This window comes from Tamandua tetradactyla, chromosome 1, assembly GCF_023851605.1.
Source record: "Tamandua tetradactyla isolate mTamTet1 chromosome 1, mTamTet1.pri, whole genome shotgun sequence".
NCBI lineage: Eukaryota > Metazoa > Chordata > Mammalia > Pilosa > Myrmecophagidae > Tamandua > Tamandua tetradactyla.
Genome location: NC_135327.1, coordinates 89,528,834 through 89,545,865, shown reverse-complemented (window position 1 = coordinate 89,545,865; position 17,032 = coordinate 89,528,834). Strand labels below are relative to the sequence as shown.

At 38.6% G+C, this 17,032-nt stretch overlaps 1 protein-coding gene across 7 annotated transcripts in view; it reads left to right on the top strand.

The window, feature by feature from the left end:
* The first annotated feature begins 971 nt into the window (after window positions 1–971).
* Window positions 972–17,032, top strand: part of BBS9 (Bardet-Biedl syndrome 9) — a 699,527-nt gene continuing 683,466 nt past the window's right edge. For 3 of the 7 annotated variants that reach the window (XM_077120089.1, XM_077120113.1, XM_077120124.1), the window contains exon 1: window positions 975–1,767. The gene's annotated coding sequence lies outside the window, so the exon portion shown is untranslated. Of the gene's footprint in view, window positions 1,768–17,032 lie in introns of all 7 variants that reach the window. The other 4 variants (XM_077120081.1, XM_077120094.1, XM_077120084.1 and 1 more) reach the window with 4 other exon arrangements.

Sequence of the window (17,032 nt, the reverse complement as noted above, 5' to 3'; positions counted from 1 at the left end):
TGGAATTTTTTTCTTGATTTCCCCCTCAGATTGTTTATTACTAGTGCATAGAAACACTACAGAGTTTTGAGTGTTGATCTTGTAACCTGCCACTTTGATGTACTCATTTCTTAGCTCCAGTAGTTTTGCTGTTGATTTTTTGGGGTTTTCGACATACAGTATTACATCATGTGCAAACAGTGAGAGTTTTACTTCTTCCTTTCCAGTTTTGATGCCTTGTATTTTTTTTTTCTTGTCTAATTGCTCTGGATAGAACTTCCAACACAATGTTGAATAAAAGTGGTGATAGTGGACATCCTTGTCTTGTTCCTGAACTTTAAGGCCTGAAGAAGTCAGGCTGGGAGTGGATATGGGTTTCACAAAGATGTGATTTAGAGAAAATGGTCAGTGATCATTCCACCCACCCCGGCCGGCTATGGGAGGCTGGCCTGGGTGAGCAAGTGACAGCAATAAGGGCACATTCACCATCTGAATTTTGTGCTTTTTGTGGTGTCATATTTAGAAGCAGAGTATGATTCCTGTAATTAAAATCAGAAGAGCTTGAAGGTTTAATTTTTTTTAAGTACCCAATATTTTTGTTTGAAGTACGCTTTGAATGCAGAATAGCCGCATTAATGCTGTAAACCCAGGTGTGGGAAATGTCCGTTAAGCACTCAGGAGGCGATGAATCTCAGCACTCACCATCTAGATGATCTTTGTCTTCCGCCTTGCCTTCCCCCGTAAGGTGAGTACTACCAGGTCAGAACCACTCCTGTTATCAAGGCACACACGCTGGCGCTCGCTACTGCGCCCATCCGTGCCTCGCCGCACGGACCCTGAGGAGCCTCCTGGTCACGAAAAGAGGCCACTTGCCGTTGCTTCGAATCTCAGAACGGGCTGAGTGCGCGCGCTCGCAGCAGACGAGGCCCAGAGCGCGCTGCTCTGAGAGAGCCCCGCCCCACGGAAAATCCACCCACGGAAAGCCCGCCCCCCACCCCCAGCGCCCAGGGGCGGGACAGCAAGAGAGCTGGAGGGGTGTGGCCTGCGCCCGGTGGCCCATGGAAGGCGGGTCTCCCTGGAGTCTAGGTTTGAGGAACTGGTCCAAGGACAGAAAAGGAAATTGTAGTAACTCTGTCAGCAACGAGGACGAGGGAGTGCTTCATTCCAGTCCGCCCCAGTAACTAGCTAGTTGCAACCACTGCCCATCCAGAAATCCCTCTCGGCCTCAAGCCTCGCTGCGCCGCTCTGGACTACAAGCCCCAGAAGGCATCGCGGTGCCGCCGTGTGACCTGCGCAGTTGCGTTCGTTGTAAAGCGCTATGACAACAGGCGAAGATGGCTTGGGTTTAGCTGGAATGGGGAGGTGTCCCTTCCGCCGCTGGTGCCCGTTTTCTCCTCCATCCCGTCAAGTCCTCATCCCTCATATCCTCATCTTTAGAGTTGCGGGACTTTCCGTTGCTCTCGCTCGCCCACGTGGTCTCCTCTAAAGGACTGATGGTGTTTCCCCTGCTTGTCTTCTGGGGTGACTGAGAAGCGGTGCAAGGGAGCTTCCTAGAGGAATCTCCCCAACTCTCTGGAGTTGGTCGTGCCGGCTGGTGGGACTCTCTCTTTGCCCGGGACCTGGAGTAAGTTCGAGGAAGGGAGGGAGTAGTGAAAATAAGGGTTGCTTTTCTCTGCACTCTCTGTTCTTACTCCCGTTGCTCCAACTCTGGTATCCTGTGCAGTGGTTCTTAAAGGGAAATCTGCGGAAAGAGGGTTCACAGAAAGGTCCCACTTGACCCTGCATCAGGTAAGAAAGTATGTTTGGAATTAAATTGCTGGTGCGTGCATGCCCTTTTTGTGGTAGTGTTGTGGACAAGACATGTGACGGTTGGGAAATATAAGGTGATAAGTTTTAGGAGGGTTTTTTTTTTTTTTTAAACACATGCACACATTGCCAGTGAGTTCTTGTGAATATATTGGAAAAAAGAATGACAAGAATTTTTAAGGATTCCATGGAGGAATGTCACGTGGTGAATGAGCGTCCTCCTGTGACATACACTTCAACAGGTTCTGTGACCAAATGGTGAAAGCAAATCTCAGCTTGTGATTGAAGTAGAATGCATGTATTAATGTGCCCTAATTCCTTTGTGCAATAGGATTATTGCTTCTTTTCCCTTTGCAAATCACAGCAAGTTAGAGTCACTGAGCTGATTTTATCAACACCCCCCCCAATTAAGTCCTATAATTGACTCCAGTTTCCAAATTCATAGTTTTTTTAATGAGTAACATTTTTATAAATTATGATCATATATAGCAACGGAAAATGTCCAATTTTAATCACTTTCAGGTATGTGATTGAAATTCACAGCTTAAAAATTTTTTTTATGGGATTATAATTTTATTTTTTCCAAACATATTTGTGGAAAAATCATTCTAACTCTTAGCATTACATGAAAAAAGTTCACCTTTATAAAAACAACCTAGATTAATATGAGAATGTTGGATGAAGTTATTTCTTTTGGGAGCTCTCCAGTTTTTGAAGTGATCACATATTTGGTGTAAAATTAAAGTTAACTTATTTTAACAAATAGTTTACAGATTAGCAAAGATGAAATTTTTTCTATATATCCAACTATTATAATCAGAAAATTTATAAATAAAATTGCAGGTTAGAATTTTGTGGCTATTAATCAGTATGAAGATGTTCTGAAATTAATGCTAAAGAAAAGCTGTTCATAAAATATTTGATAAAATATTCATCTCTATTAACATTACAACATCGAAATACATATTACCAAATTATAAAGCCATATAGGGTATAATTAACCAAATGGACTTTTCTTTCTCTTGCTTTTTTTCAACCTCTTCTGTTTTGGTTTCTTCTTTTCCAACCTCAGCCTCATTTCCATCTTCCTTCCCATCTCTTCCATTTTTCACCTCTCCTTTTTCAGTTATTTTTTCATCTTCCTCCTCTTTTCCATTTTCTCCTTTTTTCTATCTTTATCTTCTTTTTCATCATCTGTCTTTATTCTTTCTTCATCCTTTTCTTTGTCATTTCTGTCTTTATCCTGTTTACGATCTCCTTTATCTTTTATGTCTTCTTCCTCTTTTTCATCTTTGTCCTTTTTTTCATCTCCTTTCCCTTTTCCATCTTCTCTGTTGTCTATGTCCTTCTTTTGGCTTTCTTTTTTTTTTTTTTTTTTTTTTTTAATTTTTTTTTTTATTAATTAAAAAAAGAATTAACAAAACAATTAGAAATCATTCCAATCTACATGTACAATCAGTAATTCTTAATAACATCACATAGTTGCATATTCATCATTTCTTAGTACATTTGCATCGATTTAGAAAAAGAAATAAAAAGACAACAGAATAAGAATTAAAACAATAATAGAAAGAAAAAAAAACAAAAAAAACAAAAACAAAAAACCTATACCTCACATGCAGCTTCATTCAGTGTTTTAACATAATTGCATTACAATTGGGTAGTATTGTGCTGTCCATTTCTGAGTTTTTATATTCAGTCCCGTTGTACAGTCTGTATCCCTTCATCTCCAATTATCCCTTCTCTTTTTTTTTTTTTTTTTTTAATTAACGGAAAAAAAGAAATTAACCCAACATTTAGAGATCATACCATTCTACACATGCAATCATTAATTCTTAACATCATCACATAGATGCATGATCATCATTTCTTAGTACATTTGCATTGGTTTAGAAGAACTAGCAACATAACCGAAAAAGACATAGAATGTTAATATAGAGAAAAAAATAAAAGTAATAATAGTAAAATCAAAACAAAACAACACAAAACAAAACAAAAACCTATAGCTCAGATGCAGCTTCATTCAGTGTTTTAACATGATTACTTTACAATTAGGTATTATTGTGCTGTCCATTTTTGAGTTTTTGTATCTAGTCCTGTTGCACAGTCTGTATCCCTTCAGCTTCAATTACCCATTGTCTTACCCTGTTTCTAACTCCTGCTGAACTCTGTTACCAATGACATATTTCAAGTTTATTCTCGAATGTCCGTTCACATCAGTGGAACCATACAGTATTTGTCCTTTAGTTTTTGGCTGGATTCACTCAGCATAATATTCTCTAGGTCCATCCATGTTATTACATGGTTCATAAGTTTATCTTGTCTTAAAGCTGCATAATATTCCATCGTATGTATATACCACAGTTTGTTTAGCCACTCTTCTGTTGATGGAGATTTTGGCTGTTTCCATCTCTTTGCAATTGTAAATAATGCTGCTATAAACATTGGTGTGCAAATGTCCGTTTGTGTCTTTGCCCTTAAGTCCTTTGAGTAGATACCTAGCAATGGTATTGCTGGGTCGTATGGCAGTTCTATATTCAACTTTTTTTTTTTTTCAATTTTAAAAGTGCTAAAGAAGTTGCTAAGCACTTTTTTTTTATTAATTAAAAAAAGAATTAACAAAACAATTAGAAATCATTCCAATCTACATGTACAATCAGTAATTCTTAATAACATCACATAGTTGCATATTCATCATTTCTTAGTACATTTGCATCGATTTAGAAAAAGAAATAAAAAGACAACAGAATAAGAATTAAAACAATAATAGAAAGAAAAAACAACAAAAAAAAACAAAAACAAAAAACCTATACCTCACATGCAGCTTCATTCAGTGTTTTAACATAATTGCATTACAATTGGGTAGTATTGTGCTGTCCATTTCTGAGTTTTTATATCCAGTCCCGTTGTACAGTCTGTATCCCTTCATCTCCAATTATCCCTTCTCTTTTTTTTTTTTTTTTAATTAACGGAAAAAAAGAAATTAACCCAACATTTAGAGATCATACCATTCTACACATGCAATCATTAATTCTTAACATCATCACATAGATGCATGATCATCATTTCTTAGTACATTTGCATTGGTTTAGAAGAACTAGCAACATAACCGAAAAAGATATAGAATGTTAATATAGAGACAAAAATAAAAGTAATAATAGTAAAATCAAAACAAAACAAAACAAAACAAAACAAAAACCTATAGCTCAGATGCAGCTTCATTCAGTGTTTTAACATGATTACTTTACAATTAGGTATTATTGTGCTGTCCATTTTTGAGTTTTTGTATCTAGTCCTGTTGCACAGTCTGTATCCCTTCAGCTTCAATTACCCATTGTCTTACCCTGTTTCTAACTCCTGCTGAACTCTGTTACCAATGACATATTTCAAGTTTATTCTCGAATGTCCATTCACATCAGTGGGACCATACAGTATTTGTCCTTTAGTTTTTGGCTGGATTCACTCAGCATAATATTCTCTAGGTCCATCCATGTTATTACATGGTTCATAAGTTTATCTTGTCTTAAAGCTGCATAATGTTCCATCGTATGTATATACCACAGTTTGTTTAGCCACTCTTCTGTTGATGGAGATTTTGGCTGTTTCCATCTCTTTGCAATTGTAAATAATGCTGCTATAAACATTGGTGTGCAAATGTCCGTTTGTGTCTTTGCCCTTAAGTCCTTTGAGTAGATACCTAGCAATGGTATTGCTGGGTCGTATGGCAATTCTATATTCAGCTTTTTGAGGAACCGCCAAACTGCCTTCCACAGTGGTTGCACCCTTTGACATTCCCACCAACAGTGGATAAGTGTGCCTCTTTCTCCGCATCCTCTCCAGCACTTGTCATTTTCTGTTTTGTTGATAATGGCCATTCTGGTGGGTGTGAGATGATATCTCATTGTGGTTTTGATTTGCATTTCTCTAATGGCCAGGGACATTGAGCATCTCTTCATGTGCCTCTTGGCCATCCGTATTTCCTCTTCTGAGAGGTGTCTGTTCAAGTCTTTTTCCCATTTTGTAATTGGGTTGGCTGTCTTTTTGTTGTTGAGATGAACAATCTCTTTATAAATTCTGGATACTAGACCTTTATCTGATATATCATTTCCAAATATTGTCTCCCATTGTGAAGGCTGTCTTTCTACTTTCTTTTTTTTTTTTTTTTTTTTTTTTTTTTTTTTTTTTTTTTAAAGACAGAGAGAAGGAAGGAAGGATAGAAGGAAGGAAGGAAGGAAGAAAGGGAAACATTTTCTTGTTTTATTGTATTCTGTTTCTCCGTTTTTGTTACATGGGCTGGGGCCGGGAATCGAACCGAGGTCCTCCGGCATAGCAGGCAAGCACTTTGCCCGCTGAGCCACCGCGGCCCGCCCTCTTTCTACTTTCTTGATGAAGTTCTTTGATGCACAAAAGTGTTTAATTTTGAGGAGTTCCCATTTATTTATTTCCTTCTTCAGTGCTCTTGCTTTAGGTTTAAGGTCCATAAAACCGCCTCCAGTTGTAAGATCCATAAGATATCTCCCAACATTTTCCTCTAACTGTTTTATGGTCTTAGACCTAATGTTTAGATCTTTGATCCATTTTGAGTTAACGTTTGTGTAGGGTGTGAGAGATGGGTCTTCTTTCATTCTTTTGCATATGGATATCCAGTTCTCTAGGCACCATTTATTGAAGAGACTGCTCTGTCCCAGGTGAGTTGGCTTGACTGCCTTATCAAAGATCAAATGTCCATAGATGAGAGGGTCTATATCTGAGCACTCTATTCGATTCCATTGGTCGATATATCTATCTTTATGCCAATACCATGCTGTTTTGACCACTGTGGCTTCATAATATGCCTTAAAGTCAGGCAGCGCGAGACCTCCAGCTTCGTTTTTTTTCCTCAAGATGTTTTTAGCAATTCGGGGTACCCTGCCCTTCCAGATAAATTTGCTTATTGGTTTTTCTATTTCTGAAAAATAAGTTGTTGGGATTTTGATTGGTATTGCATTGAATCTGTAAATCAATTTAGGTAGGATTGACATCTTAACTATATTTAGTCTTCCAATCCATGAACACGGTATGCCCTTCCATCTATTTAGGTCTTCTGTGATTTCTTTTAGCAGTTTTTTGTAGTTTTCTTTATATAGGTTTTTTGTCTCTTTAGTTAAATTTATTCCTAGGTATTTTATTCTTTTAGTTGCAATTGTAAATGGGATTCGTTTCTTGATTTCCCCCTCAGCTTGTTCATTACTAGTGTATAGAAATGCTACAGATTTTTGAATGTTGATCTTGTAACCTGCTACTTTGCTGTACTCATTTATTAGCTCTAGTAGTTTTGTTGTGGATTTTTCCGGGTTTTCGACGTATAGTATCATATCGTCTGCAAACAGTGATAGTTTTACTTCTTCCTTTCCAATTTTGATGCCTTGTATTTCTTTTTCTTGTCTAATTGCTCTGGCTAGAACCTCCAACACAATGTTGAATAATAGTGGTGATAGTGGACATCCTTGTCTTGTTCCTGATCTTAGGGGGATCTTTTGGCTTTCTTGATCTACTTTCTGATCTTCTTTTTCTTCTGCTTCCACTGCTTCCTTCTCTTCTCCTTCCTCTTCATCAACATCTTCTATTTTTTTTCCTCATTTATTTCCTTAGTTTCTTTTTCAGGAGCTGGTGACTTGATAATTTTGGCTTCTCCATTTTCTGCATTTTCATTGTTGCCTTCCTCTTTAACAGCTTCTTCTTGCTTGGTTTCAGCTATTGCCTTGCCATTTGATTCTGTGTTTCTATCCATTGTATCATTTATTGTCTTTATTTTCCTTGGAGTTGCTGTTCGTTTGGGCTTCAAATCCAGTGTAATGGGCACAGACATAGCAGATAGTCTGGTTGATCTTCTCTTTGGCTCCTGCCTCATACCATCTTGACTTGCAGCCTTTCTTTTGGGCATAATTGCACCTCTCTAAAGGAGGTCTTTGCATAAAAAGCCATAAGTAGTCTTTGCTCAACCACTCTTAAAGCAACTTAAAAAAAAGAATTTTGCATTTGAATTTTTTTAGAGCAAGTAAGTAAAAAATTTATTAAATACACAGACAGAGAAAAGGAGAACACTGGCACTCTTGCAAGTAAAGAAGGATAGAGGGTGAGAGACAACAGGCAGTGTGGGCCATTTGCTTTTATAGATTAGCTTTACTTAATTTCCCTCTCCTTCCTTGTTTGGGGCTCTTTCTTCTACCCTCCGCTTTCCCCGGGGCGGTGTCTGGTGATACACAGTGCATTTGGGTGGGTCCCTTGGTTTCACCTGTCTCTGGATGACTCACCCAGGTGGGGGTCATTTTGTTTTAGCTGGGTTGGCTGCTGCCAGGTGTTTCCAGTAAGTGGGTAGCCCCCGGGCAGGGTGTTTGTGCCTGACATAGGGCCTGCTGGCCTTGATTGACCGTCCTTGTTCAAGGGCTCCTTCATGGTTTTGTCTCTTCCCTCTCAATGTTCTAGCCAGCCTCAAATTCCCCCTCAGAGAGTTTGCACCTTAATCTTTTGTTTATTTATCTTTTTGTATGCTGTATAGGAGGGTCACATTTCATTCTTTTTCCATGTGAGTATCCCTTTATTATAGCACCATTTGTTGATTTTTTTAAGGTTTGTTTGCTTGTTTGTTTTTTGAGGAAGTGCATGGGCTGGAAATTGAACCTGCATCTCCTGCATGGCAGGCAAGAATTCTACCGGTGAACTACCCTCATACTCCCCCTTAGTCTTTTTTTTTAAAAATATTTTTATTAACAAATATTCACACACATATAGACCATGCATGGTTTACAGTCAGTGGCTCACATTATCATCACATAGTTGTTTATTCGTCACCATGATCATTTTTAGAACATTTGCGTCACTCCAGAAAAGAAATTAAAAGAAAAAAACCTCTCATACATCCCATATCCCTTATATCTCCCTCCATTGGCCACTAGTATTTCCATTGGCTACTAGTATTTATATCTACCCAATTAATTTTACCCCTTATCCCCCCCATTATTTATTTTTTTATCCATATTTTTTTAATGCATCTGTCCATAACCTGGATAAAAGGAACATCAGGCACAAGGTTTTCGCAATCACAAAGTCACATTGTAAATGTTATATCTTTTTACTGTCGTCTTCAAGAATCAAGGCTACTGGAACATAGCTCAACAGTTTCAGGTTCTTCCCTCCAGCCACTCCAATACACCATAAACTAAAAAGAGATATTTATATAATGTATAAGAATAACCTCCAGAATAACCTCTCATCTCTGTTTTGTCTCATTTCTCTCGTCTCCATTTTGGTCAAGAAGGCTTTCTCAATCCGATGATGCTGGGTCCCAGCTCATCCTGGGAGTTCTGTCCCATGTTGCCAGGGAGATTTACACTCCTGGGAGTCATGTCCCACATAGGGGGGGAGTTGCCCCTTAATCTTAAGGGGTACTGAGAGATGACAGTCTGTAGCTACTTCTGGCTCATCAGCAGGTGAAGGCCCTGCTTGGCTGGGCGTAAAACTTTCTGGTTATCTCATTTAAGGTGAGAGGGAAGGGGTCCAGAAGGACTGTTGGAAGGGCTGAAAATCTTTGCATCAGCATTGGTTTAGCATGAAAAGCTTCTAGTCTGGAAAATGATAAACTTGGTGAGAAGCTTAAAAATGTAAGGGCTGATTAACAGCAAGAGGCAGATAGAAGTGAGCAGGCTTGGGAGATACACTAGCCAACAGAGACTTAGGAAGAGAGAAGGAACTTACTGTCTTTTAGGTTTAAGAGAATGAATTTTAGCTGGGAGGTTTTTTCTTGTTTAAGTAGGGAATAAGAGGGTACATGTGCTAAGTTAAGGGGTGTAGGAATGAGGCTTAGAAGGGGATTGATTGGGCTACAGTTTTGGCTCCTGCATTGGCCCAGTTATTAGAACTTAGCATTAATTTTCTGATGGCCAGGGCAATGAATTACCGCTGTTTTTTAATTGGTAAGAGTATAGCATTTAAGAAATTGAGTATCTTTTTGTGGTGTTTATTGGCTTTACTTTTTTAATATTACTGTGTGAGCATGCAGGACACTTGTCGAAAGGGATAGCCTTTTCCCTTTTTCTAGTTTTAGATCTCAGGTGAGGGTAATTAGTTTTGCTTTCTAAGTTAAAGTTCTGGGGGTAGGGCTTCATTAAATTGGGAGCTTTCATTGCTTAAGAGAATAGAATGAATTTGTAGATGGGGAAGTTTAATCATTTTAGAATATAGATAATATATTTATTTTATAAAACTTTTTTTATTGTATAGTATAATGTATACACAAAGCAAAGAAATGAAAAGAAATAGTTTTCAAAGCACTCTTCAAATAGTGGTTACAGGACAGATCCCAGAGTTTGTCATGGGCTACCATACGATCCTCTTCATATTTTTCCTTCTAGCTCCTCCAGAATATCAGCAGCTAGAGGGCCTAAATACTTTTTTATCATCACAGTCGACTTTATTTTTTCCTTCTTTTTTTGTGAATAATAACACATATACAAAAAAGCTATAAATTTCCAAGCACAGCACCACAATTAGTTGTAGAACATATTTCAGAGTTTGACATGGGTTACAATTTCACAATTTTAGGTTTTTAACTTTTAGCTGCTCTAAAATATAAGACTAAAAGAGATATCAATTTAATGATTCAGTGTTTGTATTTATTTGTTAAGTCCTGTCTTCTATGTATAATTCCACCATCACCTTTGATCTTTCCATACCTGTCACTGGGGTTGTTTGGGCTATGACAATTCTAAATTTTTGATATTGGAAGGGCCTGTCACTAATATGGGGTAGGGAGATGGAACTATCTGATGTTCTGGAGAGGCTGGGCTAGGTTTCAGGACTTAATCTGGACCAGGGAGCCATCTGGAGGTTGTAAGTTTCTGTAAAATTACTCTAGTGCCTGGAACCCTTGTAGAATCAATCTTATCTATTGCCCTAGGTGTTCTTAGGATTGGCTGGCTGGTATGGTCCTGGTTGGGGGTTGGCAGGATATGATAGGTAGCAAGGTCTACCTGAAGCTTGCATAAGAGCAACCTCCAGAGTAGCCTCAGTACTCACTTGAACTCTCTCTGCCACTGATACTTTTTTTTCTAATTAATTTTTAATTTTTTAAAACATAACAAATGCAAACATTCTTACCGTATAATCATTCCATTATACATATATAATCAGTAATTCACAATATCATCATGTAATTGTATTTCATCATCATGATCATTTCATAGAATATTGTATCAATTCAGAAAAAAAGAAATAAAAAGAAAACAGAAAAAATTCATACATACTATACCCCTTACCCCTCTCTTTCACTGATCACTAGCATTTCAATCTACTAAATTTATTTTAACATTTGTTCCCCTTATTATTTACTTAAAAATTTTTATTAATAAAACCAATCAACATACAGTATGAACTTTTTTCACATAGTTGAATATTCATCATCATGATAATTTCTTAGAACATTGCATCAATTCAGAAAAAGAAATGAAAAGAAAACAGAAAAAAATCTTACATAGCATATCCCTTACCCCTCCCTTTCATTGATCACTAGCACTTCAATCTCCTAAATTTATTTTAACATTTGTTCTCCCTATTATTTATTTACTTTTAATCTATATGTTTTACTCATCTGTCCATAAGGAAGATAAAAAGAGTATCAGACACAAGGTTTTCACAATCACACAGTCACATTGCAAAAATTATATCATTAAACAATCATCTTCAAGAAGCATGGCTACTGGAACACAGCTCTACATTTTCAGGCAGTTCCCTCCAGCCTCTCTGTTATGCCTAACTAAAAAGGTGATATCTATTTAATGCATAAGAATAACTTCCAGGATAACCTCTCGACTCTATTTGGAATCTCTCAGCCATTAATGCTTTATTTAGTCTCATTTTACTCTTTCCCCTTTTGGTAGAGAAGATTTTCTCAATCCCTTGGTGCTGAGTTCCAGCTCATTCTAGGATTTCTGTCCCATGTTGCCAGGAAGGTTCACACCCCTGGGAGTCATGTCCTGTGTAGAGAGGGGGAGGGCAATGAATTTGCTTGTCATCTTGGCAGAGAGAGAGAGGCCACATCTGAGCAACAAAAGAGATTCTCTTGGGGGTGACTCTTAGGCCTAATTTTAAGTAGGCTTAGGTTATCCTTTGTGGGGTTAAATTATATATGAACAAATCCCAAGATTGTGGCTCAGCCTGTTGCTTTGGTTATCCCTACTGCTTGTAAGAATATCAAGAATTCTCCACTTGGGGAAGTTGAATTTTCCCCCTTTTTCCCCGTTACCCCAAGGGAACTTTGCAAATACTTTTTTATTCACTGTTCAAATCACTCTGGGATTTATCGGGGTATTACTCTGGACAAACCTACAAAATCTCATGCCCTACTCAAGGTTCCATGTACTTATGGTGTTCAATTAAGTTGTCCACATAAGTTATATTAGGAAATGCACTAGTCAAAATATAATTTTTGTACCAAATAAACATTTTTTGCTTTGGTCTCACACATAAATTAAAGTTTTAAAATATTAATTGCTATCTATTTTCGACACCCTGCAGTATTGACATTCCTTTGTTGTTTCTCATGCAAAAACATTTTTAAACTTGTACATTAGTCACTATCATTATATACTCTAGGTTTTCTAGAATATACCATCTTAGTCTTTATTGTCTATCTTTCCTTCTGATTTCATTTGTAGCCCCAGGCTTCGTCCCTCTATCCTTCTGACATTCAGCTTCATTCAGTGTTCTAACATTATTGTATTACAGTTAGGTAGTATTGTGCTATCCATTTCTGTATTTTTACAGTCAGTCCTGTGGCACAATCTGTATACCTTCAGCTCCCAATTACCCAATATCTACCCTATTTCTATTTCCTGATGGTCTGTTACCAACTGAAGTTTTCCAGGTTCATTCACTATAATCAGTTCACTATCAGTGAGACTATACAGTATTTGTCCTTTGTTTCTGGCTAATCTCACTCAGCATAATGTTCTTAAGGTTAATCCGTGTATTATTCTGTCTTACAGCTGCATAATATTCCATCATATGTATATACCACAACTTGTTTAGCCAGTCATCTGTTGATGGACATTTTGGCTGTTTCCATCTCTTGGCAATTATAAACAATGCTGCTATAAACATTGGTGTGCAAATGTCCATTTGTGTCCTTGCCCTCATGTCCTCTGAATAGATACCTAGCAATGGTATTGCTGGGTTTTATGACAATTCTATACTTAGCTTTCTGAGGAACCACCAAACTGCCTTCCACAGCAGTTGTACCATTTGACATTCCCACCAACAATGGATAAGTGTGCCTCTTTCTCCACATCCTCTCCAGCTCCTGTCATTTTCTGTTTTATTGATAATGGCCATTCAGGTGGGTGTGAAATGATATCTCATTGTGGTTTTGATTTGCATTTCCCTAATAGCCAGGGAAGTTGACCATCTTTTCATGTGCCTTTTGGCCATTTGTACTTCCTCTTCCCTGTTTTCTTATAAGCATTTTCTAAAGATGACAATACTATTGTTGTTTTGTTGTTTCTCACTTATTTTGTCTCACCAAATGTCCCACATGCTCATTCACATTGTTGCATGCCTCAGGACATTGTTCCGTTTTGTAGCAGCACAGCCTTCATTCATAAGTATACACCATCGTTTACCATTCTACTTCTCCATCTGTCAGCCACCTGCTTTCATTGGCCATCATATAGGGGGCCCAAAGTCCACAGTCCGTCAACATTCTCAATTTTAGATAATTTCATTGTTCCCAAGAGACAAAAAAATCAACAAACACACCCTCATCAAATAGGAATCTAAACCTCCTCTTAACTCTTGTCCCTCACCCCATTATTTACCTCTACTGTTGCTGTGGTAGTGCTGACGGTTCCCTTTTGAACATAGCTGATAGCATTCAATAGCAGTTTTCCCTCTGTAACCTGGACTTAAACACTCTATACAAGAATCACATCTTTGAAGTAATTCTTATAAGAACTCATTCGTATTTGTAGTGTGGGTCAGTGGAACATGTAGGTCTGTACAACCCCTTTCAATCTTAGGTCATCTTCAATATGGTAATATTGCTTCTAGACCCACTAGAGAATCACCTCCGCTCCTATTTATTCCCTTACATTGGAGTTCAACCTCATTAGCTAACAGTTCACCCATCTCTAGCTTCTATGTATCTCTAAGTCCCCTGTATTCTGTATTGTAAGTCTCTGATTATACCTTTATGCTGGTCATAAAAGTGGAATCATACAGTATCTGTCCTTTTGTGTCTGGCTAATTTTGCTCAATATTATGTCCTCAAGGCTCATCCATCTTTCATGTGCTTCAGGACATCATTTTGCCTTGCTGCTGCATGGTATGTATATACCAAATTTTGTTGATTTACTCTTCTGTTGATGGGCATTTGGTTTGTTTCCATCTTTTGGTGATTGTGAATAATGCTGCTATGAACATCGATGTGCAAATGTCTGTGTTATTGCTTTCAGCTCTTCTGGGAAAATACCAAAGTAGTGCTATTGCTGGGTTGTAGGACAGCTTGATATTTAGTTTCCTAAGGAACTGCCAAGCAGTCTTCCATAGTGGCTGCACCATTGTACATTCCCACCAGAAGTGCATAAGTGTCCCAGTTTCTCCACATCCTCTCTAACATTTATATTTTCCTGATTGTTTAATAGCAGCCATTCTTATAGGTGTGAGGTGGTATCTCATTGTAGTCTTGATCTGCATTTCCCTAATAGCTGGTCAAAATGAACATCTCTTCATGTGCTTTTGAGCCATCTGTATTTGCTCTTCAGAAAAATGCCTATTCATAGCTTTAGCCCATTTTATAATTGGATTGTTTGCTCTTTTGTTGTTGAGTTGTGGCAATATGTTTATTTTAGTTTTAGCTAGATCAGCATCATGTTTCTGTGTGGAGTAATGCTGACTTTTATAGCTGGAGAACTTTAATTTTGAGTCTTAGGTGTTACACAGCTACTTAAGGTTCTAGGTCATGCTGAGTCTTCTCTAGATAACCCTGTAATAATCTTCTCTGAGGACATAGCCACCTCACCTCCAACCTGCCTTGAGGAGTTGGCCACCCAACCTTTTCCTGAAGGGATTTGTCCTAGAATGATTAATCCTGTTCTCCAGATGAAACTGCAAATGAATACCCTGAAGCAAATGGCTTAGAAGATATTTCTAATTCTTTTCATGAAACACCCCCACCACCCCTCATTTCTTCCAGAACCATAACTATACAAAAGTCCCAACAGGCCCCTAAAGGTGAGATACAAAGTATCACACATGAGGAGGTTCGTTATACTCCAAAAGAACTGTGTTAGTTTTCCAATAAATATAGACAGAAATCAGGGGAATATATGTGGCAATGGATCTTAAGGGTGTGGGATAATGGTGGGAGGAATAAAAGGCTGGATCAGGGTGAATTTATTGATATGGGCCCACTATTCAAAGATTCTGCATTCAATGTTATAGCTCGAGGTGTTAGAAAAACATTAACAGTTTGTTTGGATGGTTGGTTGAAACATGGATCAAAAGATTGCCAACATTACCTGAGGTTGAAATGCCATAACTGCCCTGGTATAATGTAGAGGAAGGGATCCAGAAGCTTAGAGAGGTTGGAATGTTAGAGTGGATTTATCATGCAAAGCCTACTTTGCACCCCAGGAATGTCTGAAGGATGCACCTTTTATCAGAACAGTGAGAAATAAATTTGTGAGACTAGCACCATCATCCCTGAAGAGCTCTGTGGTTGCACTTCTCTGTAGGTCAGATATTACTGTAGGAACTACTGGCACTGAGGTGGAATCCTTAAACACAGTGGGGATGACTGAATCTCCAGCTGGCAGAAGCCAGGTGCCAGCACTTAATCACCAAAGACAGGGTGGACGTTGCTATCATAATAGACAGCGAACTCAAAGCAGGAGTCAAAATAATATGATTCACAGAGATTTGTGGCATTGGCTAGTAAATCATGGGGTACCTAGAAATACAATACAAGGGCAGTCTACTAAATTCTTATTTGAGCTGTATAAACAAAAGAGTTCTAGGTCAAATGTCAGAAGTCTAACCTGAATTACAAAAACACAGAGTCTTGGCCCCTTAATCAATTTCCAGACTTGAGACAGTTTACAGACCCAGGGCCCCTTGAATGAAGGGGGAGCTAGGTCCCTTTGGGGGAGAACCCTGTTACACTACCACACATTTATACTGTTAATCTTCCTCCAAGGAGACCGATGGCCTTTTGCCAGGGTAACTGTGCGTTGGGGAAAAGGAAATGATCAGATATTTGGGGGATTATTAGATACTGGTTCAGAAGTGACATTAATTCCAGGGAACCCAAAACGTCACTCTGGTCTACCAGTTAGAGTGGGGGCTTATAGAGGCCAGATAGATCAATGGAGTTTTAGCTTAGATCTGTCTCACAGTGGGTCCAGTGGGTCCCCGAACCCATTCTGTAGTTATTTCCCCAGTTCCAGAAAGTATTATTGGAATAGACATACTGAGCAACTGGCAGAATCCCCACATTGGCTCTCTAACTCGTGCAGTCAGGGCTATTATGGTGGGAAAGGCCAAGTGGAAGCCACTAGAACTGTCCCTACTAGCAAAATGGTAAATCAGAAGCAATACCGGATTCCTGGAGTGACTGCAGAGATTACTGCCACTCTTAAGGACTTGAAGGATGTAGGGGTGGTGATTCCTACCATATCCCTATTCAACTCTCCTGTTCTAGTTTGCTAGCTGCTGGAATGCAATAATCCAGAAATGGAATGGCTTTTAAAAAGAGGAATTTAATGAGTTGTTAGTTTACAGTTCTGAGGCCAAGAAAATGTCCCAATTAAAAGAAGTCTATAGAAATGCCCAATCAAAGGCATCCAGGGAAAGATACCTTGGTTAAAGAAGGCCGATGAAGTTCAGGGTTTCTCTCTCATCCGAGAAGGCACGTGGTGAACACAGTCATGGTTTCTTCCTTGGCTGGAAGGGCACATGGTGAGCACAGCGTCATCTCCTAGCTTTCTCTCCTGGCTTCCTGTTTCATGAAGCTCCCTGGGAGACGTTTTTGTTCATCCCCAAAGCACTGGCTGATAGACTGTCTGCTTCATGGTGCTGCAGCATTCTCTGCTCTCTCTGAACCTCCTTCATTCTCCAAAATGTTTCCTCTTTTATAGGACTCCAGAAACTTATCAAGGCCCACCCAAATGGGTGGAGACGTGTCGTCACCTAATCCAGTTTAACAACTGTTCTAGTT